A 23,646-nucleotide genomic window follows, 5' to 3' on the forward strand; every position below is an offset into this window, starting at 1 on the left:
AGGAGCTGACCAACTCCTTTACCTTCCGAAACATCTGCGCCCAGTAAAAGTGGCTACCTAACCTTTCCCAGCTTTTGCCCAGATGCCCAGCTAGGTGGATGTTATGAGCTAAAGTTAGGAGGAACTCCCTGTACTTCTGAGGTTCTACCACTCTCCTAGTGGCTCCAGGGTTGGGGTCTCTGGCCTCAGTTTACAGTAGTCCCTCTTCCCAATAAACTCTGTGGGTACCACTGACCTCTCCCTTTCCCTGTCCAGCAGCTTGCTGCCTCAGCAAAGGCAGTGTGTGTGTGTGTGTGTGTGAAGGCACAGGGCCTCTAAGGGTGGCACAATTAGTGCTGCAGCTCTTAGAGGCCTTCTCTATTCACAGTGCCCTGGGTACATGTGGTACCATTTACCAGGGACTGACCTGTGGCCAGAGATGCCAATTGGGTTTAGGCTTCAATGCAGTTTTAGAGTAAGAACATAGGCCCTGGGTACCTGGTTAGCATGATCCCAGGGCCCACTCAGTCAAAGCTCATCAGCAATTCAGCAAAAAGTAGGGGCAACCATGCAGCAAGCAGGCACTTTTTCACAACGGCAAATAGGTGAGTTTTGCACCGCCTGGAGGGGATGAAGCCGGTATTCTGGAATATGGAGTGTATTGCCAAAACTGAGACTGGTTAACCAGATATATCACTGTCTTGCAAGTGGATTCAGGTAAAAAAAGGATAATTTTCATGAGAGTCCTTAGTAGTGAGAAATATGTAGCTGCGCCCCGATTGACTTCAGGAAAAAACATCAGGCTATTATTAAATCGAAAATAATATTTTTAACTTAAAAAGCAGGGACCGGAACAGATCCTATATCGCAAGATACCAAGAGGCAGACCAAATTTAGGATTGTTTACCGAACATCAGAACCTCTTTTTTGTCATTATTTAACTTAAGCCAGTTGGCTCCCATCCAGCCACCAGGAGAAAAGGTACAAGCACAGAATTTTCCTTGTGTGGACATGTTTTTTTTTTAAGATAGAAGCAATCATTTTTAGATCATCCATGTTTGACATGATCTGAAAACCGAAGGAGTGAATTAAAGATGCAAGGGGAGTGATATAAATATTGAAAGGGTGGGGCATAAAGATTAGCCCAATGGAATGCAAAAAGGAATTAGAAAAAGTTAAGATGCATAAAGGGGTATACTGACTGACTGAGTAAGAAAGGGCCAGCACCAGCTAAGGACTGTGAATGCTGTGAAGACTGAGGATGTTATGTGATATTGTATCAGTCATAGCTGAGAGGTCTAGTACAATCATGGGGATCAATCCTCCCTTGATCAGTATACACCTGTGGTTCTTAGTACACCACTGAATCTGCTCTTCTTGCAGTTACTGACCATGAAAGCTAGTGAATGCAGTCTAGCAAAACATTAGTTTCAAGGTAGCTGGACAGTTGTTTGTTAACTTGTTTTCCAGTATTTTAGTGGGCAATGGTAAAAGAGAGATGGGATGAAAATTACTTAGCACGAAGGGATCAGCTGTATTTAGAAGTGACATGACCAAAATACGTTTCAAAGATTCGGGAACGGTGGCAGATCTCAAGTAGAGGTTACGTATATCTTAGGTTAAGATGACTCCGTCTCTTCCCAAAAGTACACGAAAAACTCATCATAGGAGGAGGAGCTTCGCGCGTTTCCAAGATGGACGTGTGAGCTAAGGGCTGCCGAGACCCTTTCCGCCTCCCGCAACTATCCTGTGAATAATCCTGATTTGGACGACGGGTACTTGTTATTGATGCCCTGCTGATGCCCACATTCTTTTCGAAAATCGATTTGGCCGCCGGACACCGGACTTACTGCACTTTGAATTTTGAGGCCCACATCGTATGCCAACCGGGGGCTCGAGTCCCCGAGGTACCCAGGTGGTAATCGAACAACAACGGCTGATACGCCACGCCCTTTGCCCCTGGGTTACTTTCGGTTTCGTTTTCGGTCGTTGTGGTCGGCGACTTGCAGCCGATCGGCGCACCGGCTCTGTTATTGTGGCCAACCTTCAGTCAGCGTTGGATCCCTGCCCTCTCGCCTTTATGAACTTGCCACGACGGTAATCACTTTGACCAGATCCTAAAGGTCCCGTTGGAGTTTGTTGCCCATCATGGCGGGCAGGGCGGTTGTTGAGAAGCGCACCACTAGAGGCCCGTCCCGGGGAGGGGTTGCCCAATCCCAGACTATCGATCGCTTTACTCGCCCTAAGGGATCCCCGGGCGGGTCGAGTGGGGCCCTCGAGGAAACTGGTGACGGTGCTCCTGAAATTGAGGAGCCAACTTTGAAGGACGTTATGGGCGCCATTGTAAGTGTCCGGACCACCATGGGCCAGCAATATGAAGCCTTGGCAGCTAAGATAGACACGGTGGCGATCGAGGTCACCCTCATCAGGGCGGACTTGGGGAAAACTAATGACCGGGTCAAGTCCCTTGATATCAAGACTGCGATTCTGACCACAGATGTCTCGGATCTTCAGACCACAGTTCGCAATCTCAGGACGACTAATGATCTGTTTGCCCGTCGGCTGGAGGATTTCGAGGGCCGGGCCAGACGCAACAACGTTCGCATCGTGGGTGTTCCGGAGACCTCCGCGGACCTGCCCGTAGATGTCCTGGTGGAGGACCTTGTGTTGAAACACCTGGCACCGAAGGGCCTCAGTAAACTTTTCGCTGGTGGGAAGCCGAAGTTGGGAGCCGCTCCGCGGCCCATAATAGCCAGGATTTTTAACTTCCGGGACAGAGACGCTATCCTGCAAGCCTCCCGCACGAATGGACCCAACAAATTTGAGAATGTATCGATCAGTTTTTACCCGGACTTTACTCAGGCGGTGCAGAAACAACGAATGGGCTTCATGGGAGTGAAAAGGCGCCTTAGAGATATGGGACTGAAATATGCTATGCTTTTCCCGGCCCGCCTGAGGATCGAGCATGAGGATCGTGCGTTTTTCTTCGATCGCCCTGAGGTGGCCAGTGACTGGTTAGACACTTTGCCGACGCGCCATGATGGCCCGGAGAGCTCGAGGGGTGCTGAAGGCGGTTTGGCGGAACAGGAGTAGTGAGTCTGCATCGGCGAACCTGACTTCACGGCAGTGGCTCAGAGACTGTGTTTTTCTAATATGGATACCCGGGGGTGGGGGGGAATGGGGAATCTTCCTCCTCTGGGGACCTTTTCTCTCTTTTTGTAGGTTAGTTTAATGGGGCGACAGGCACACTGCAAGTTGGGGTGGCTTTTCGGTCTACTGCAGGGGTGCAGGGAGGGGGGTTTGTGTTTTGTGGGTTCACTGGGGGTGGTGGGGGGGTTCTTTCTTGTTTGTATCGAGGCTGCGCTTTGTTCCATATTTGCTGCTATGTGCTTGTTTCATGGTGGGGGGCAGACTGTTTACTTCTGGGATGGGGGGTAGGGGGCTGAGGGTGTTGAGCTGGACCGTTAACGGTCTTGGTGACAGGATAAAGCGGGGGATAGTACTGCAGTATTTGAAGCGATCCTCCCCAGATGTGGTTTTGCTCCAGGAGACGCACTTGGTGGGTAATACGTGTCGGGCATTGAATAGGCGAGGTTACCGTTTGGTGGCCCATTCCGGCTTTACCACTGGATCGAGGGGGGCAGGTATCCTGGTTAGGAACTCCCTCCCCCTGGAGATAGATGGCACGGTGTTGGATGACAAAGGCCGCTACGCGGCTATTACGGGGAGGTGGGAGGGAAAGTTGATCTCCATATTGTCTGTCTATGTTCCGCCTGGTCTGCAGTCTACTACATTCACCGATTTGGGTGGGGTGATTCTGGGGCTGCCTGATGGTTTGTTGGTATTGGGTGGCGATTTTAATTCTGTGGTTAATGGAGAGAGTGACCGTAGCCCCCCCCCAGGCTTCTTCCCGCATCGCAGTTATGGCTGGGGAAATTTTTGGATGCTTTTGGGCTGGCGGATTGTTGGAGACAGCTGCACCCTGGACAGCTCCAGTACACCTTCCACTCGGGAGCTCATGGGAGTCTCTCGAGACTCGATTATATCCTCGTGCCGGTGGTGCAGTTGGTCTCGGTACGTGAAATCAAGCATTTGGCTAGGGGGATTTCCGACCACTCCCCGCTTTGGCTTCAAATCGATGTACAGCTGGGGGCTGGGGGTCGGATTGCCCCGATCAATCCATGGCATTTTCAGAATCCCAAAATTAGATCGGAGGTGGTCAAGTGTATGGACTTCTACTTTGCTGAAAATGAGGGATCGGTGTCCTCCCCGGTCTCCCTGTGGGAGGCCTATAAAACTGTGATCCGTGGTCAGACTCTGTCTTTGATCGCTGGCGAGAGGAGGCGCAAAAATGAGGAGGTGGTGAGCTTGGAAACTGAAATTGCTGGGTTGGAGGAACAGTTGGAGTCTGGGGTTACACCCGAGCGATTGCACTTTTTAGCTCTTAAGCAATCTGAATACAGGGCTTTGGTGACTGACGCGGCTGAGGCGATGAACCGTGTGCAACAGGGGCGTTTGTATGATGTGGGTGATAAAGCGGGAAAGCTGATTGCTTGGCTGGACAAACGAGACAGACTGAATCGAGTGGTGCCTGTGGTTGAGAAAGTTGACGGTACGCGAGTGGTGGACCCGATTGAGATAGTCGAGGTGTTTGCCCGGCACTTTTGGGTTGTATACGCGCCGGTCTCGAATATGCCAGAAGAGGACTCGCACTTGTTGCTTCGTGATCTCGTGCTGCCTAGTCTCTCGGAGTCGGACAGGGTGCTTATGGAGGCGGACTTTTCCACTGATGGGGTTGCACTTGCTATACGCTCCCTTCGCTCGGGGAAGGCCTCGGGCCCGAACGGTATACCAGTTGAATTATACAAGCTGTGCCCGGACAAAATGGCGCCGTATCTTATTCGGATGTTTGCAGCATCGTGAGACCTTAGGTCCCTTCCTAGGGACCAGAGGCTGGCGTCCATTGTGGTTATCCATAAAGATGGCAAGCCCCGCGAGCGCTGCTCATCGTATCGACCGATATCACTTTTGAATGCGGAACCCAAGCTTTTGGCGAAGCTTTTGGCAAATCGATTGGTCACGGTGATTAGCGATTTGATACACCCGGACCAGTCTGGTTTTATTCCTCGTCGGAATACTGCGCTCAATCTCCACCGTCTTCACGGTGTCCTTGCGAGGGCGGGGTCTCTCAATGAACCGGCCATCTTGGTTTCCCTTGATGCCTCGATGGCCTTTGACACGGTCGAGTGGCCGTATTTGTGGGCTGCTCTTGCTAAATTTGGTTTCGGCCCGAAGTTCATCGCGTGGGTCAAGCTTCTGTATGAGCAGCCGTTGGCTCAGGCTGTGGTTAACGACAGAGCCTCGGAGCCCTTTGTTCTCGGACGAGGCACGCGGCAGGGGTGTCCTCTGTCGCCGCTTCTATTTGCGCTCGCGCTTGAGCCCCTTGCCGCGTGGCTCCGCTGGGAGTCATCACTCAAGGCTATTCGATGGTCCCCTGACTTCGAAGATCGCATATCACTATATGCCGACGACATATTACTGTACCTGAACTCCCCCCGTAAGTCACTAAGAGTCCTCTTCGACGTTTTGAATTCCTTCGGACGAAACTCCGGTTTAGTCATCAATTGGGCCAAGTCTTGTATTTTCCCATTGACTGGAGACTCGCCCTCTCTGCCCCGCACTTGCCCGATACCGGTTTCTAGAGGTGGCTTTAAGTATTTGATGATCTATATTTCACTGGACCCCATGGTGCGCTACGAGCGGAATTTGTTACCTCCGCTTGTCCGGCTTCGGTCGGACGTTGCGGCATGGTGTAGTTTACCCTTGTCCCCTTTGGGAAGAGCTGCCCTGTTTAAGATGATGTCTCTTCCCCGTTTTCTGTATGCCGTCCAAAACACGCTTGATCTGGTGCCAGCCAGTTACTTTCGTGAAATCGAGGGCCTCCAGAGGAGACTAGTGTGGGCCGGTCGGCCCCGCATTGCGTTGGCGAAGTTGACGTTGCCCTGGTACGATGGTGGTATAGCATTGCCTGATATTAAAAGATACTACTGGGCATCTCAGCTGAGCGCTGTGAACCATGCCATGTATGGTCCAGCTCCGAATCCTGCATTTGAGATGGATCGGTGGCTGTTTCCCGGGGGTGATTATTATAGGGCGCTCTATTCTCGAGGCGCCAGGAGGAACCTGACGGGTCCCACTGGGGTGGCAGTGCGAGTGTGGAGTAGTGCGACCACGGCTACGTGGTGGGCGGATAAACTGATCAGAGCGACCCCATTGTTTGCTGCTGAGAGACTGGGGGAGCTATGGACGTCGAAGGGTTTTGATAGATGGGACCTCATTGGCATTAGTAAAGTGGGCAATCTCTGGGCTAAAAATGGAGTTAAGACCTTTGCTGAATTGAAGCAGGAATATAATTTGAATGACACGGAGTATTTTCGATATTTCCAGGTTCGGTATGCCATTGAATCGGTTTTCCCAGCCGGATCTACTATCCCGGAGTGTTCTCCTCTGGAGGACAGGGTGCTGGACGGGCATGTTCCGGACAGCACTATCTCCCTTATCTATAAAAAACTCATCAATGATCGTTCGGACCTGCTTGTTCAGCTTCGGAGTGCTTGGACTAACGATGGGCTGGAGTTGGATGATGAAGACTGGCAGGCTGCGATATCCTCTCCTAAAGAGGTCGCGATCCCGGCGCGTCTGCGACTCGTACAGCTGAAGATTCTGCACCGAGTCTATGTCACGGGTCCACGATTGATGCATATGGGTTTTTCTGCGGATGGGCTGTGTAGGCGTGGCTGTGGTGTGCTTGCTACTTTCCTCCACATCATATGGGAATGTCCGGAAGTGGTGTCTTTTTGGACTAGAGTGCATGCGGTAATGGGTGAGGTGACGGGCGTTGAGTTGTTGCCTGAGGCCAGGCGCTGTTTGTTGAACATCTGGGAGCCGAATGACTTCACAGCTGCTCAGACTCAATGGGTCACGCTAGGGAACATGGTTGCGAAAAGAGACATTGCTCAATTGTGGGGATCTCAGAGGGCACCAACAGTTCACAACTGGGAAGAGCACATGGACTGGTGCATGTTCAGAGAAAAAATTGTGCATGTCTCCCGTGGCAGGCCCAAGAAGTGGGGCAGGATTTGGGACCAATGGAACTCATATCGAGGGGGGATATGTGATCCCCCCCTTACTGAACCTCCCGACACTCCTTGTTCTTCTTGACTGTACGTTTCGGTTTCCTAATTTCCCGTGTTCTACGATTTGTTTCTTGCTCTGTGTCCCCCCCCCCTTCTCCTGGTATCTCTCCTGTTTCTTAAACACTGTTCTTTGTTCGCCTCTCCCCGTGCCATATGGAACTGCTACTATATTGCAAGGTACAACCTCGACTCTTTTTTCGATTGTTTTCTTGTTTATTTGTATAAAATGTGAAACCTTTTCAACATCCTTTCATCCGTAGCATTTTGAGTAATGTCATGCAATATCGCTGCCGGACCTTCGGTTGTTGGCTGATGAGCTGTGTTCTAATGCGCTACTGTTATTTTATGTGACTGGCCGGCCCTGGCGGTTGTAGGCCTGTAATTGTCTTCCTTTCTTGCTAATAAAGGTTTTTAAAAATTAAAAAAAAAATAATAATCATAGTGAACCACCAACATTTTAGCAGCCATGTTGCATGTTCACGTCTCCCCAAGCAAAGTAGTTTTTCCGGTACTGGTGAGTTGTCCGGTAAGCTTCAGAGGAAGATGCATGACCCCGACACGTGGGACACATCAGTGGCTTTGCTAAAAAGGTAGTCTAGCCATGAAAAAGACTGGTGCAAGGCGGAGAGGTAAGTGAATGTTCACCAATGCACAAAGAGGACTATATATCTGAGTCCTAAGGAAAGCTCTCTTTCAGGTAAGAGTGTTCCTGTGCGACCCAGTAATGCCAACCTGTAGGTTTGGAGTTTCATTCCATCAGTGTTCAAATCCGCTCCCCAATAACAATTGCATCCTGGGCAGTGCCTAATTTCGAGCTGCAGGGGCAACCAGCACTCATTTTTGGGGACTAGTACTTCTATTATTTTAGCAACAGCCGAGCGAGAAAGGGGAAAAACACAAAGCAAAAAAACAGATGACAAACGACGATAAAAAAATCATAAAGGGAGAAAGCAGGGACCTGAAAGAGGGAACTAAACAGGCATAGTGTCTGGGAGTGTATTAAAGAGGGTTTCGATTTAGGACTAGCAGCTGAGCTCTGTTATTTAGGCACTGACATTCAATTGCACTGGCTACACACTTCTGAACAGAGATTCCGGAACTCTTTCTTTTATAAATAAAGATTGATTCTGTGGAGGCTTGAATAACAAAGTGCCAGTATTCCTTAAGGAATCCTGTACCAGAAGCGTTGGAATCATGAGTACCACAGAATGACCAAAGGCGGCCTTCCACCATGCTTGGCAGCATGGGCCTGATGATTCTAGTAATTTTATGGTCTCAAAGGTCAAACCCATGCCTAATGTCTCTTTTTTATATCTACCTAACCCATGTTGCGATTCGGTAACACATTACTGAATCACAATTTGGGTTTTAGAATTAATACAGAATTAATGCAGAATTGGTATTTGGAAGGGGTTTGTAAAGGGCATCTCTTCCAAATACAGATTCTTTAGCTTCAGTAGTGATGTTTTACGACCGATATTGAGTTGCAAAACATTAATTAATGGTAAGCATTCGCAGACGGAAAGTGGTTCCCAAGGGCCATCTTCCCCTTTGTGAATGTCTCCAACAGCATTTTTTCCGATCTGGCTGTGGTCCTTGGGACTACTGCCTGCTCGTACAAAATGTTTATAAAAGTATTCTTTATTTTTTTTTTTAAATGCAGCCCATTTTTCTTTTAGGAATACGGGCAGCATTTAAAAAAAATCAAAACTAAAAGATGTATTTATTTAAAAGCAATAATGGACATGTTGTGCTGACCTAGCAGGCCAACATCACTGAGACTTTAACCAATCGTAGATGGTCTCTTTTTGCAACCTACTTCGTGCATATTAATGATGTAGGGCGAATAGCGATCCACTACGAATCTGTATTTTGTTAACCAACTTATTAGTACATAGGCTAATTCACAAAATACCAATCTATTTATTAGAAATCTGTGTTCAAATTGCACCCACTTCTACTGAATGCTATTTAGTAGATTTCTGTTAAGAAATCACAAATTGCAAATTATTTGATGCAATTTAAGTTTTCTTATTGGGAATCCTAATACATCAGCCTCAAGATACATTTTTCTTTTTTTCCTTTTTTCAAAAACATTTATTGTTATCTGCACAAGGAACACAGCTGTTTGCCTACAACCCTGGGGCCGGCAGCATGTAAGAAAATGGTGTTTCCTGTAAGAACACAGCCTTTGAGCCGACATCACGGGGACCCGGCAGCGGATCAGGATTTCTAATGCGCAGGCTAATCAACTTGTGCTCGATATGAATGATATTAAATGCCTTTTACAATATAGAACACATATTTCCAAAACTAGTGAACTTCCCACGTCCCCCCTGCCATGTCAGCAAGTTAGTATCCCTAGATTTAGTCTGCATTTACCCACCCAACAGTACCTGCCACTTGTCCCAGCTATCCCCAGCCACAGAGGCCAACCCCACATCAAGCACAGTGTGAGAAGTTGGCCTGATAGGTGATGTTTCCAATTCTGGAACCACCTATTATCAGACCAAACAATCCCTTATGGTGTCTGGTTGTAAGTCAACCTTATTAGACAAGCTATCCTAGGGGTAGCATGGACTAAGCAGCCTAAAGGCTTAACTTAAGAGGTCGTGTTAAGCGAGCTGTTTTACCACATACAATCCTGTAATATCAAATGAAAGGACACCACACAAATATATATTATAAAAATATATGTGTTTATTACTAAAAACAATCCCCAGTATTCTTTATGAATAAAGGGGCACAAGCGTTAAATCAAAAGCACTGAACATACAAGTTGCACAATTATGGATGAGGGCGGGTGGCCACTCAAACCATATACTAAACAAGTGGTATAAGAGATGCCACTCGAGCAGTGGTTAGGCCTAGGGCCTAGGGAATCGCTGGGAGCAGTCAGGACAAGCAATGCTGAAGTCGGGAATGGCCCTCGGGATTCGGGAGATGTGCGGAAAGCGCACGCATGCACCAATGTTAACCAATGGTGCGTAAAAGTCATAAAGTTAAAGTTTAAGGACACTTCCGCTGGACCTAGAGGAACAAAACTTAACACACAGACCCTAGAGATGTGCACCAGTGTGGGAACACCGGCGGAGCAAAGTTACCTCACCCACAGGAAGTGGGTGCACAGGGTCGAAGTGGCGTCGGGTTTTGACACGCAGGCTCTTGGTGCTTGGAGCTGAAAGGGCTGCAGGCAGGTTGAAGATGAAGTGTCCGGTGGAGTCCAAGGGTGGACTCAAGTCGAAGGGTACCTGAAAGCAGAGGGGACAGAGTCTGGGTCACTCAGCAGTGACCAGGGTGGAACCAGGACGGAACCAGGCAATGTCGGGCGCAATCAGGTGGTCGTCGAGGAGCTTCTCTCCGCTGTCACGTGGGCTCTGGGGCATCTGCGACGTCCAGGAGCAGGTCACGATCTGTCCCACGCAGGCTCTCACCGTCGGTGCAGTCGGCTTCAAGTTTGGAGCAAACAACACTTGGCAAGAGCAATCCACGCGGGATCGGAAGATTGCTTCTCACTCGGACCAGGAAGGTCAGAGTCGGGGCTCCTTTTCAGGGGAGCTGGTGTGGATCTGGAGCAACCAGATTCACGAGTCTTCTTTGTAGTTTCGTCGGCACAGGGACCACTAGCCAGCGGGCAAGTGACCGGGCCAACGCGTTGAGCCAAATGGAGCAGAAGGGCCCCACGCAGCACTCGTCGAGTGTGGAGGGCTGAACTTCGGCTCAGGAGTAGCTCAGGGTGGGGGCTTCTCAAACCCCGGTGCACAACTTCGAGGGTCACTCGTGGGCTGCACGGTCAGCGTCTCGTGGTCAATTCAAGATGGCGTGCCCCACGCTTCCGGTCGCCTCCACGGGTCTCAGCTCTGCAGGGACTGTGGATCGGGCTGTTGGAAGGCAGGCAAGCTTGATCTCGTCGATCTCAGTCGCTCGAGTTCCGGCGGGAACTGCAACCAAGTAGACGTCGAGGGCTGGATGGTGCCTGCTGCTGCAGGGTGGTCACTCCTTGACCACAAGGGAGATTCTTCGGGCTTCCACGTTGAGATGGAGGTCCAAGGGTCCAGAGTTTCGTTTCTAATGTTTCTTCCAGGAAATCTGATGTGCATTGGCACTGCTCCCACTCTTATTCGAATCTGGGGGGCGTGATTACCTGCTAGGTCCCCCCCCTATGGGTGGGACCCAGGAAGGGGGTGGATACACCCCTTTCCTTTGATCCAGGCCGCCCTGGCACTCTGTGTGGCCCGGTTTGGCCGGATTATGCAAGGGGCAGCCTTGTGCGCCCCAGGCAGTGTCTGGTTTCTTTCAGACCTCCCTGCTACAATCCACTATCTCCTGTCTGGAGGGCGGTGACACCCTCCTGTGACAGGAAACCCTTTGTCCAGGACCCATTTGGCCGAGTTTCGGTCAGCTGCAGGGGTCCAGACATTTGTCTGTGGCAGAGGCATCCATTTTGTGGATCTAAGGTCTTTGGAGAAATTAACCGCATTACAGTAAAGGAACATGTCTTACCCCTCTAGAGGGGTGGAATGCTATCCCCGTCGCCAGAACTGGCGAGGGGATAGTATTCCAAATCGTATGACACCTTACACGACATGTTTTGATAAAGCCAAACCAAAGTTGCTATTTAACCGCGAGGATTATAAGGCACTTAAGAGTATATGGTATGGCATTATCCTGAAACAGCTTAGGGAGTTGTTCCCGACAGCTGCAGACAGGCTCAGCTCATGCTAGAGCTCCATCTCACATAAAACCACGCACTCTGCCTCCAGGATTGATGAGGCCTTCCATAGGAGTGGCTCACAGGTTTACATGTGTCCAGATATAGGTTTAGATATAGGTATACTATATCTAAGCAAGGGGTGCTTACACCACCTTACCCCAGCTGAGTGATCAGCCAGTTGTGTCAATTTAAGAACCAGCCAGGGGTGGCAAAAGATATGCTGCAGCCCCTGGTAGGCCTTGGTGGCCCCTATGCCCTGGGCACCTATAGTGCATTATACAGGGGCTGACAAGGAGTCCATTTCCAATTGTGGTATGTACCTAGGGTACATGGAATCCATTTTACAGAGAGAGCAGATGGCCTGGGGCCCTGATTAGCAGGGAACCAGGTCAACTAAGTCAAAAAACCAGCTAAACACAGGCAAAAAATCTGGGGTAACCATAGTCAGGTAGCCACCTTCCTACATAACCCCCCCCCCAAACGAAAGGAGATAAGGCTATCCTTGGCCAGGTAAGCCTATATTGCCTGAGTGGCCATATAAGGAAGTACCTGCACTAGCATGGGTACCCCCTGTCTCATGGTCCACTAAGCAGTCCCTCACCCTTTGGGTATTAGAGGGTCTTCACCATAGGGAATCACTACCTTGGGTGTGTTTACGCAAAGTTAAAGGCTGGTTGGGATATGGAGTATTGAAGTGAGGCTCTACTAAGTTAGGGCTTGGCTTCCTCCAATTATCTTCCACCATGTGTGCCTTTCTTTCTTTAACTGAGTTGCACTGTGCTCTCAGGGTCAACCTCTGGCTACCTAAAGCTGGAAGCTGGGTCCCTCTGTTTGGCTTGCTGGAGGGACAGTTCAGGTTTGGGCCCTTTGGGTCCCAGGTTTGGCTGTGCCCAACAGAATCCATCTGTGGGAGGTCCCTAACTGTTTTTAAAGGGGCTCCCTCAGGAGTTTTTAAAGTTTTCACCTCACTAGGGCCACTAGTTTTGGTGCCCCTAATCTGTTGATGGGGGTGCTTTATTTGACAGGGGTCCCTCTGGGTCTCACTGTCCTTCTTGTCCTCTGCAGCCCTGGGCTGGCTAAGGCAAGGGAGAGAGGGGCAGGTTACCTGCTCCAGACAGGGTCCCACCTGAGAAGGGTCCACTGACATCAGGGGTTCTGTCAGGCTAGGCCCAACCACCTCTGGGGCAGTTCCTTCATCAGGGGTAAGATCAGTTCCCTGAGGAGGCTGATCCTGTCCTAAAGTCTGGTGAGGGGGAGATTTCTCTTCCTCCTCCATGCTCTCAGTTTGTGTGGAGTTATCCATCATTTCAGGTTTCACAACACACATATCAGTTTGAGTTTGGGCTGTGGCCATCACAGCCCCACCAACCTTTTCAGGAGGAGACTCAGTTTGGGTTTCTGCTGTTATCATAACAGCTTTGCTATTCTGTTCAGGAAGAGCTTTTGCTAAAGATGGGGCAGAGAGTTTCTCAGCCCTACCAACCTTTTCAGGAAGGACATCTTGAATTGGGGCTGTAGCCATTACAGCCCCACTAACCTTTCCATTGGAATTTACCATTCTAGAATGGGTTTCCTGTTCAACCCCAGCCCAGGCTGAGATTTCCAAATCATTACCAAGTAGGCAGTCTACAGGCAAGTTTGATGACACTGCCACTCTCTTTGGGCCAATGACACCTCCCCAGCTGAGACTTACTACTGCCATGGGATGATTTGTTTTGATGCCATCAATGTTTGTTACCTGGTATGTGGCACCAGGTAAAAGTTGCTTAGAGGGGACTATACAGTCAGCCACCATGGTGATGCTAGCCCCTGTGTCTCTAAAAGCTTCAACTTTCAAACCATTGATGATGGGTTCTTGTCTATATTTGCTCAAAGTATTTGGGCAATCAGAGAAGTTGGCAAACCCCCTGCCAGTCTCATAAACAAGATCATTTGGGGATGGGGACCTGGATAGGCCAGGGTCCTCCTGGGCTCCAAAAGTAAACCCACCCAGATTCCTGGGTGTGCTCCCACTTCCTGGGGGATTACTGCTGACAGTAACAGGAGGTGTTGGAGCTGGCTTTGGAGGTATATTCTCTTTATTGTTATTCTTGGGACAACAGTTGTCTGTTTTGTAATGCCCAACCTGTTTACAGGCATAACAATAAGGCTTTTTCTCAGTTGAAGAAGTGTCTTGGGACCCACCCCCATTCTTGGAGTTTTGGGGCCCTGGGGAAGTCTTTTCTTTATTTTTATCCCCACCCTTATCTTGAGGCTTGGTAGACTCCTTCTTCTGGTTACTGTCCTGATTCTTAGGCCTAATCCTGGTTCTGACCCACTTGTCTGCCTTCTTTCCCAATTCTTGGGGAGAGGTCAGATCAGAGTCCACCAGGTGCTGGTGTAAGAGCTGGTTCTGACAATTACTTAGGATCTGCTCCCTCATAATCAAATTATACAATCCTGTAAAGTCATGTACTTTGCTGCCATGTAGCCAACCCTCCAGAGCCTTAGTTGCACAATCAACAAAATCAGTCCAGTCCTGAGTCTGTGTCTTCTGGGTGTCTCTGAACTTCAACCTGTACTGTTCAGTGGTTAAGCCAAACCCATCTATCAGAACACTCTTCAGGACTTTGTAATTGTTTGCATCCTCATGTCTAACAGTGAGGAGCTTATCTCTCCCTTTCTCTGAAAAGGAGTACCATAAGATTGCTGCCCACTGTTCCTCAGGAACCTGCTGTACCATGCAGGCTCTCTCAAGAGCAGTTATCCACTTGTGGATGTCATCCCCTTCCTTGTAGGGGGGCACAATCTTTGTCAGGTTTCTACTATCATAGGACCTGGGTTTCTCTTTAGGAATATTGCTGCCACCAGTGGCATCTAAGCCACACAATTTTTGCTCTCTTGCCAAGGCAAGTTTAGCTTGAGCTAAGGTAAGTCTAGCTTGACTCAGGGCTACCTCCTCTCTCTCTATTTGGAGTTTGACAGCACTCATTCTAGCCCTATGCTCAGCTTTCTGAGAAGCAGTCATGCCTCTCTCTGATTCTCTGGAGGCACTAGAAATATGAGAGTCCCCTGAGGGAGATCTCACTCTTCTGTTGCCTGGGAGAATCCCATTGTGGGTTCTGGGGAGGTGCTGGCCCTCTCCATTCCCCAGTAGGTCCAAGTTGGCCTGGCTAAGCCTGGCAACTGGAACCTGGCTACCCCTCTGATCCTGATCTTCTAAGTCCTCAACTTCTGAGTCCTCTTCCTCCTCTTCTTCTTCTTCCTCATCTTCCTCCTGAGGGGGATCAGTTACAGGGGGGTTCCCTCCATTTCCTGTTTCTAGGGAAGCTACCTTTGCCCTTTCTAAGTCATCCTGCTCTAGGATTTCTACCAGGATTTGGCAGGTGGGGCTTCTGTCCCTTTTTAACCCTCTTGCTTTGCACAAGGCAATCAAGTCTCTTCGGGGTAGTTTGTCATATCCAAAAGTTGCCTGGGTAAGGTCAACTGTCACAGGAGTAGACCCTGAGGCTTTTCCTGTGTCAGACATGGCTGCTAGTGAGGTGTAAGTGGTGCACTTACCTACACTAAGTGTTTTCCTACTGTACCTTGCTAGTGAGTTGTAGTCAGGGTGTGCTAATCCCTTTAATCTACAACTACTAAGTTCAGTAGAACTTAATATGCTAAGCTTTTGATTTATATGTACCTAGAGGTACTTGATGTGATCTTTCAATTTGATACAAAGATTGCAATGGTAAAACAACAGCAAGCTCAAATCCGCACCGCTGCTCACCAATGTGAGAAGTTGGCCTGATAGGTGATGTTTCCAATTCTGGAACCACCTATTATCAGACCAAACAATCCCTTATGGTGTCTGGTTGTAAGTCAACCTTATTAGACAAGCTATCCTAGGGGTAGCATGGACTAAGCAGCCTAAAGGCTTAACTTAAGAGGTCGTGTTAAGCGAGCTGTTTTACCACATACAATCCTGTAATATCACATGAAAGGACACCACACAAGTATATATTATAAAAATATATGTGTTTATTACTAAAAACAATCCCCAGTATTCTTTATGAATAAAGGGGCACAAGCGTTAAATCAAAAGCACTGAACATACAAGTTGCACAATTATGGATGAGGGCGGGTGGCCACTCAAACCATATACTAAACAAGTGGTATAAGAGATGCCACTCGAGCAGTGGTTAGGCCTAGGGCCTAGGGAATCGCTGGGAGCAGTCAGGACAAGCAATGCTGAAGTCGGGAATGGCCCTCGGGATTCGGGAGATGTGCGGAAAGTGCACGCATGCACCAATGTTAACCAATGGTGCGTAAAAGTCATAAAGTTAAAGTTTAAGGACACTTCCGCTGGACCTAGAGGAACAAAACTTAACACACAGACCCTAGAGATGTGCACCAGTGTGGGAACACCGGCGGAGCAAAGTTACCTCACCCACAGGAAGTGGGTGCACAGGGTCGAAGTGGCGTCGGGTTTTGACACGCAGGCTCTTGGTGCTTGGAGCTGAAAGGGCTGCAGGCAGGTTGAAGATGAAGTGTCCGGTGGAGTCCAAGGGTGGACTCAAGTCGAAGGGTACCTGAAAGCAGAGGGGACAGAGTCTGGGTCACTCAGCAGTGACCAGGGTGGAACCAGGACGGAACCAGGCAATGTCGGGCGCAATCAGGTGGTCGTCGAGGAGCTTCTCTCCGCTGTCACGTGGGCTCTGGGGCATCTGCGACGTCCAGGAGCAGGTCACGATCTGTCCCACGCAGGCTCTCACCGTCGGTGCAGTCGGCTTCAAGTTTGGAGCAAACAACACTTGGCAAGAGCAATCCACGCGGGATCGGAAGATTGCTTCTCACTCGGACCAGGAAGGTCAGAGTCGGGGCTCCTTTTCAGGGGAGCTGGTGTGGATCTGGAGCAACCAGATTCACGAGTCTTCTTTGTAGTTTCGTCGGCACAGGGACCACTAGCCAGCGGGCAAGTGACCGGGCCAACGCGTTGAGCCAAATGGAGCAGAAGGGCCCCACGCAGCACTCGTCGAGTGTGGAGGGCTGAACTTCGGCTCAGGAGTAGCTCAGGGTGGGGGCTTCTCAAACCCCGGTGCACAACTTCGAGGGTCACTCGTGGGCTGCACGGTCAGCGTCTCGTGGTCAATTCAAGATGGCGTGCCCCACGCTTCCGGTCGCCTCCACGGGTCTCAGCTCTGCAGGGACTGTGGATCGGGCTGTTGGAAGGCAGGCAAGCTTGATCTCGTCGATCTCAGTCGCTCGAGTTCCGGCGGGAACTGCAACCAAGTAGACGTCGAGGGCTGGATGGTGCCTGCTGCTGCAGGGTGGTCACTCCTTGACCACAAGGGAGATTCTTCGGGCTTCCACGTTGAGATGGAGGTCCAAGGGTCCAGAGTTTCGTTTCTAATGTTTCTTCCAGGAAATCTGATGTGCATTGGCACTGCTCCCACTCTTATTCGAATCTGGGGGGCGTGATTACCTGCTAGGTCCCCCCCTATGGGTGGGACCCAGGAAGGGGGTGGATACACCCCTTTCCTTCGATCCAGGCCGCCCTGGCACTCTGTGTGGCCCGGTTTGGCCGGATTATGCAAGGGGCAGCCTTGTGCGCCCCAGGCAGTGTCTGGTTTCTTTCAGACCTCCCTTCTACAATACACTATCTCCTGTCTGGAGGGCGGTGACACCCTCCTGTGACAGGAAACCCTTTGTCCAGGACCCATTTGGCCGAGTTTCGGTCAGCTGCAGGGGTCCAGACATTTGTCTGTGGCAGAGGCATCCATTTTGTGGATCTAAGGTCTTTGGAGAAATTAACCGCATTACAGTAAAGGAACATGTCTTACCCCTCTAGAGGGGTGGAATGCTATCCCCGTCGCCAGAACTGGCGAGGGGATAGTATTCCAAATCGTATGACACCTTACACGACATGTTTTGATAAAGCCAAACCAAAGTTGCTATTTAACCGCGAGGATTATAAGGCACTTAAGAGTATATGGTATGGCATTATCCTGAAACAGCTTAGGGAGTTGTTCCCGACAGCTGCAGACAGGCTCAGCTCATGCTAGAGCTCCATCTCACATAAAACCACGCACTCTGCCTCCAGGATTGATGAGGCCTTCCATAGGAGTGGCTCACAGGTTTACATGTGTCCAGATATAGGTTTAGATATAGGTATACTATATCTAAGCAAGGGGTGCTTACACCACCTTACCCCAGCTGAGTGATCAGCCAGTTGTGTCAATTTAAGAACCAGCCAGGGGTGGCAAAAGATATGCTGCAGCCCCTGGTAGGCCTTGGTGGCCCCTATGCCCTGGGCACCTATAGTGCATTATACAGGGGCTGACAAGGAGTCCATTTCCAATTGTGGTATGTACCTAGGGTACATGGAATCCATTTTACAGAGAGAGCAGATGGCCTGGGGCCCTGATTAGCAGGGAACCAGGTCAACTAAGTCAAAAAACCAGCTAAACACAGGCAAAAAATCTGGGGTAACCATAGTCAGGTAGCCACCTTCCTACATAACCCCCCCCCCCAAACGAAAGGAGATAAGGCTATCCTTGGCCAGGTAAGCCTATATTGCCTGAGTGGCCATATAAGGAAGTACCTGCACTAGCATGGGTACCCCCTGTCTCATGGTCCACTAAGCAGTCCCTCACCCTTTGGGTATTAGAGGGTCTTCACCATAGGGAATCACTACCTTGGGTGTGTTTACGCAAAGTTAAAGGCTGGTTGGGATATGGAGTATTGAAGTGAGGCTCTACTAAGTTAGGGCTTGGCTTCCTCCAATTATCTTCCACCATGTGTGCCTTTCTTTCTTTAACTGAGTTGCACTGTGCTCTCAGGGTCAACCTCTGGCTACCTAAAGCTGGAGGCTGGGTCCCTCTGTTTGGCTTGCTGGAGGGACAGTTCAGGTTTGGGCCCTTTGGGTCCCAGGTTTGGCTGTGCCCAACAGAATCCATCTGTGGGAGGTCCCTAACTGTTTTTAAAGGGGCTCCCTCAGGAGTTTTTAAAGTTTTCACCTCACTAGGGCCACTAGTTTTGGTGCCCCTAATCTGTTGATGGGGGTGCTTTATTTGACAGGGGTCCCTCTGGGTCTCACTGTCCTTCTTGTCCTCTGCAGCCCTGGGCTGGCTAAGGCAAGGGAGAGAGGGGCAGGTTACCTGCTCCAGACAGGGTCCCACCTGAGAAGGGTCCACTGACATCAGGGGTTCTGTCAGGCTAGGCCCAACCACCTCTGGGGCAGTTCCTTCATCAGGGGTAAGATCAGTTCCCTGAGGAGGCTGATCCTGTCCTAAAGTCTGGTGAGGGGGAGATTTCTCTTCCTCCTCCATGCTCTCAGTTTGTGTGGAGTTATCCATCATTTCAGGTTTCACAACACACATATCAGTTTGAGTTTGGGCTGTGGCCATCACAGCCCCACCAACCTTTTCAGGAGGAGACTCAGTTTGGGTTTCTGCTGTTATCATAACAGCTTTGCTATTCTGTTCAGGAAGAGCTTTTGCTAAAGATGGGGCAGAGAGTTTCTCAGCCCTACCAACCTTTTCAGGAAGGACATCTTGAATTGGGGCTGTAGCCATTACAGCCCCACTAACCTTTCCATTGGAATTTACCATTCTAGAATGGGTTTCCTGTTCAACCCCAGCCCAGGCTGAGATTTCCAAATCATTACCAAGTAGGCAGTCTACAGGCAAGTTTGATGACACTGCCACTCTCTTTGGGCCAATGACACCTCCCCAGCTGAGACTTACTACTGCCATGGGATGATTTGTTTTGATGCCATCAATGTTTGTCACCTGGTATGTGGCACCAGGTAAAAGTTGCTTAGAGGGGACTATACAGTCAGCCACCATGGTGATGCTAGCCCCTGTGTCTCTAAAAGCTTCAACTTTCAAACCATTGATGATGGGTTCTTGTCTATATTTGCTCAAAGTATTTGGGCAATCAGAGAAGTTGGCAAACCCCCTGCCAGTCTCATAAACAAGATCATTTGGGGATGGGGACCTGGATAGGCCAGGGTCCTCCTGGGCTCCAAAAGTAAACCCACCCAGATTCCTGGGTGTGCTCCCACTTCCTGGGGGATTACTGCTGACAGTAACAGGAGGTGTTGGAGCTGGCTTTGGAGGTATATTCTCTTTATTGTTATTCTTGGGACAACAGTTGTCTGTTTTGTAATGCCCAACCTGTTTACAGGCATAACAATAAGGCTTTTTCTCAGTTGAAGAAGTGTCTTGGGACCCACCCCCATTCTTGGAGTTTTGGGGCCCTGGGGAAGTCTTTTCTTTATTTTTATCCCCACCCTTATCTTGAGGCTTGGTAGACTCCTTCTTCTGGTTACTGTCCTGATTCTTAGGCCTAATCCTGGTTCTGACCCACTTGTCTGCCTTCTTTCCCAATTCTTGGGGAGAGGTCAGATCAGAGTCCACCAGGTGCTGGTGTAAGAGCTGGTTCTGACAATTACTTAGGATCTGCTCCCTCATAATCAAATTATACAATCCTGTAAAGTCATGTACTTTGCTGCCATGTAGCCAACCCTCCAGAGCCTTAGTTGCACAATCAACAAAATCAGTCCAGTCCTGAGTCTGTGTCTTCTGGGTGTCTCTGAACTTCAACCTGTACTGTTCAGTGGTTAAGCCAAACCCATCTATCAGAACACTCTTCAGGACTTTGTAATTGTTTGCATCCTCATGTCTAACAGTGAGGAGCTTATCTCTCCCTTTCTCTGAAAAGGAGTACCATAAGATTGCTGCCCACTGTTCCTCAGGAACCTGCTGTACCATGCAGGCTCTCTCAAGAGCAGTTATCCACTTGTGGATGTCATCCCCTTCCTTGTAGGGGGGCACAATCTTTGTCAGGTTTCTACTATCATAGGACCTGGGTTTCTCTTTAGGAATATTGCCGCCACCAGTGGCATCTAAGCCACACAATTTTTGCTCTCTTGCCAAGGCAAGTTTAGCTTGAGCTAAGGTAAGTCTAGCTTGACTCAGGGCTACCTCCTCTCTCTCTATTTGGAGTTTGACAGCACTCATTCTAGCCCTATGCTCAGCTTTCTGAGAAGCAGTCATGCCTCTCTCTGATTCTCTGGAGGCACTAGAAATATGAGAGTCCCCTGAGGGAGATCTCACTCTTCTGTTGCCTGGGAGAATCCCATTGTGGGTTCTGGGGAGGTGCTGGCCCTCTCCATTCCCCAGTAGGTCCAAGTTGGCCTGGCTAAGCCTGGCAACTGGAACCTGGCTACCCCTCTGATCCTGATCTTCTAAGTCCTCAACTTCTGAGTCCTCTTCCTCCTCTTCTTCTTCTTCCTCATCTTCCTCCTGAGGGGGATCAGTTACAGGGGGGTTCCCTCCATTTCCTGTTTCTAGGGAAGCTACCTTTGCCCTTTCTAAGTCATCCTGCTCTAGGATTTCTACCAGGATTTGGCAGGTGGGGCTTCTGTCCCTTTTTAACCCTCTTGCTTTGCACAAGGCAATCAAGTCTCTTCGGGGTAGTTTGTCATATCCAAAAGTTGCCTGGGTAAGGTCAACTGTCACAGGAGTAGACCCTGAGGCTTTTCCTGTGTCAGACATGGCTGCTAGTGAGGTGTAAGTGGTGCACTTACCTACACTAAGTGTTTTCCTACTGTACCTTGCTAGTGAGTTGTAGTCAGGGTGTGCTAATCCCTTTAATCTACAACTACTAAGTTCAGTAGAACTTAATATGCTAAGCTTTTGATTTATATGTACCTAGAGGTACTTGATGTGATCTTTCAATTTGATACAAAGATTGCAATGGTAAAACAACAGCAAGCTCAAATCCGCACCGCTGCTCACCAATGTGAGAAGTTGGCCTGATAGGTGATGTTTCCAATTCTGGAACCACCTATTATCAGACCAAACAATCCCTTATGGTGTCTGGTTGTAAGTCAACCTTATTAGACAAGCTATCCTAGGGGTAGCATGGACTAAGCAGCCTAAAGGCTTAACTTAAGAGGTCGTGTTAAGCGAGCTGTTTTACCACATACAATCCTGTAATATCACATGAAAGGACACCACACAAGTATATATTATAAAAATATATGTGTTTATTACTAAAAACAATCCCCAGTATTCTTTATGAATAAAGGGGCACAAGCGTTAAATCAAAAGCACTGAACATACAAGTTGCACAATTATGGATGAGGGCGGGTGGCCACTCAAACCATATACTAAACAAGTGGTATAAGAGATGCCACTCGAGCAGTGGTTAGGCCTAGGGCCTAGGGAATCGCTGGGAGCAGTCAGGACAAGCAATGCTGAAGTCGGGAATGGCCCTCGGGATTCGGGAGATGTGCGGAAAGCGCACGCATGCACCAATGTTAACCAATGGTGCGTAAAAGTCATAAAGTTAAAGTTTAAGGACACTTCCGCTGGACCTAGAGGAACAAAACTTAACACACAGACCCTAGAGATGTGCACCAGTGTGGGAACACCGGCGGAGCAAAGTTACCTCACCCACAGGAAGTGGGTGCACAGGGTCGAAGTGGCGTCGGGTTTTGACACGCAGGCTCTTGGTGCTTGGAGCTGAAAGGGCTGCAGGCAGGTTGAAGATGAAGTGTCCGGTGGAGTCCAAGGGTGGACTCAAGTCGAAGGGTACCTGAAAGCAGAGGGGACAGAGTCTGGGTCACTCAGCAGTGACCAGGGTGGAACCAGGACGGAACCAGGCAATGTCGGGCGCAATCAGGTGGTCGTCGAGGAGCTTCTCTCCGCTGTCACGTGGGCTCTGGGGCATCTGCGACGTCCAGGAGCAGGTCACGATCTGTCCCACGCAGGCTCTCACCGTCGGTGCAGTCGGCTTCAAGTTTGGAGCAAACAACACTTGGCAAGAGCAATCCACGCGGGATCGGAAGATTGCTTCTCACTCGGACCAGGAAGGTCAGAGTCGGGGCTCCTTTTCAGGGGAGCTGGTGTGGATCTGGAGCAACCAGATTCACGAGTCTTCTTTGTAGTTTCGTCGGCACAGGGACCACTAGCCAGCGGGCAAGTGACCGGGCCAACGCGTTGAGCCAAATGGAGCAGAAGGGCCCCACGCAGCACTCGTCGAGTGTGGAGGGCTGAACTTCGGCTCAGGAGTAGCTCAGGGTGGGGGCTTCTCAAACCCCGGTGCACAACTTCGAGGGTCACTCGTGGGCTGCACGGTCAGCGTCTCGTGGTCAATTCAAGATGGCGTGCCCCACGCTTCCGGTCGCCTCCACGGGTCTCAGCTCTGCAGGGACTGTGGATCGGGCTGTTGGAAGGCAGGCAAGCTTGATCTCGTCGATCTCAGTCGCTCGAGTTCCGGCGGGAACTGCAACCAAGTAGACGTCGAGGGCTGGATGGTGCCTGCTGCTGCAGGGTGGTCACTCCTTGACCACAAGGGAGATTCTTCGGGCTTCCACGTTGAGATGGAGGTCCAAGGGTCCAGAGTTTCGTTTCTAATGTTTCTTCCAGGAAATCTGATGTGCATTGGCACTGCTCCCACTCTTATTCGAATCTGGGGGGCGTGATTACCTGCTAGGTCCCCCCCTATGGGTGGGACCCAGGAAGGGGGTGGATACACCCCTTTCCTTTGATCCAGGCCGCCCTGGCACGAGGGCTGGAGTGCCCCAGAACCGGTTTGGCCGGATTATGCAAGGGGCAGCCTTGTGCGCCCCAGGCAGTGTCTGGTTTCTTTCAGACCTCCCTGCTACAATACACTATCTCCTGTCTGGAGGGCGGTGACACCCTCCTGTGACAGGAAACCCTTTGTCCAGGACCCATTTGGCCGAGTTTCGGTCAGCTGCAGGGGTCCAGACATTTGTCTGTG

General features: G+C 49.9%; 1 protein-coding gene across 2 annotated transcripts in view; it reads left to right on the forward strand.

Annotated features, from left to right (window-relative positions):
- LOC144772957 (pyruvate dehydrogenase E1 component subunit alpha, mitochondrial) overlaps positions 1–23,646 on the forward strand; it is a 221,110-nt gene that overhangs the window by 133,082 nt on the left and 64,382 nt on the right. The gene's annotated exons all lie outside the window — the stretch shown is intronic.

Source organism: Lissotriton helveticus, chromosome 8, assembly GCF_964261635.1.
Source record: "Lissotriton helveticus chromosome 8, aLisHel1.1, whole genome shotgun sequence".
Taxonomy (NCBI): domain Eukaryota; kingdom Metazoa; phylum Chordata; class Amphibia; order Caudata; family Salamandridae; genus Lissotriton; species Lissotriton helveticus.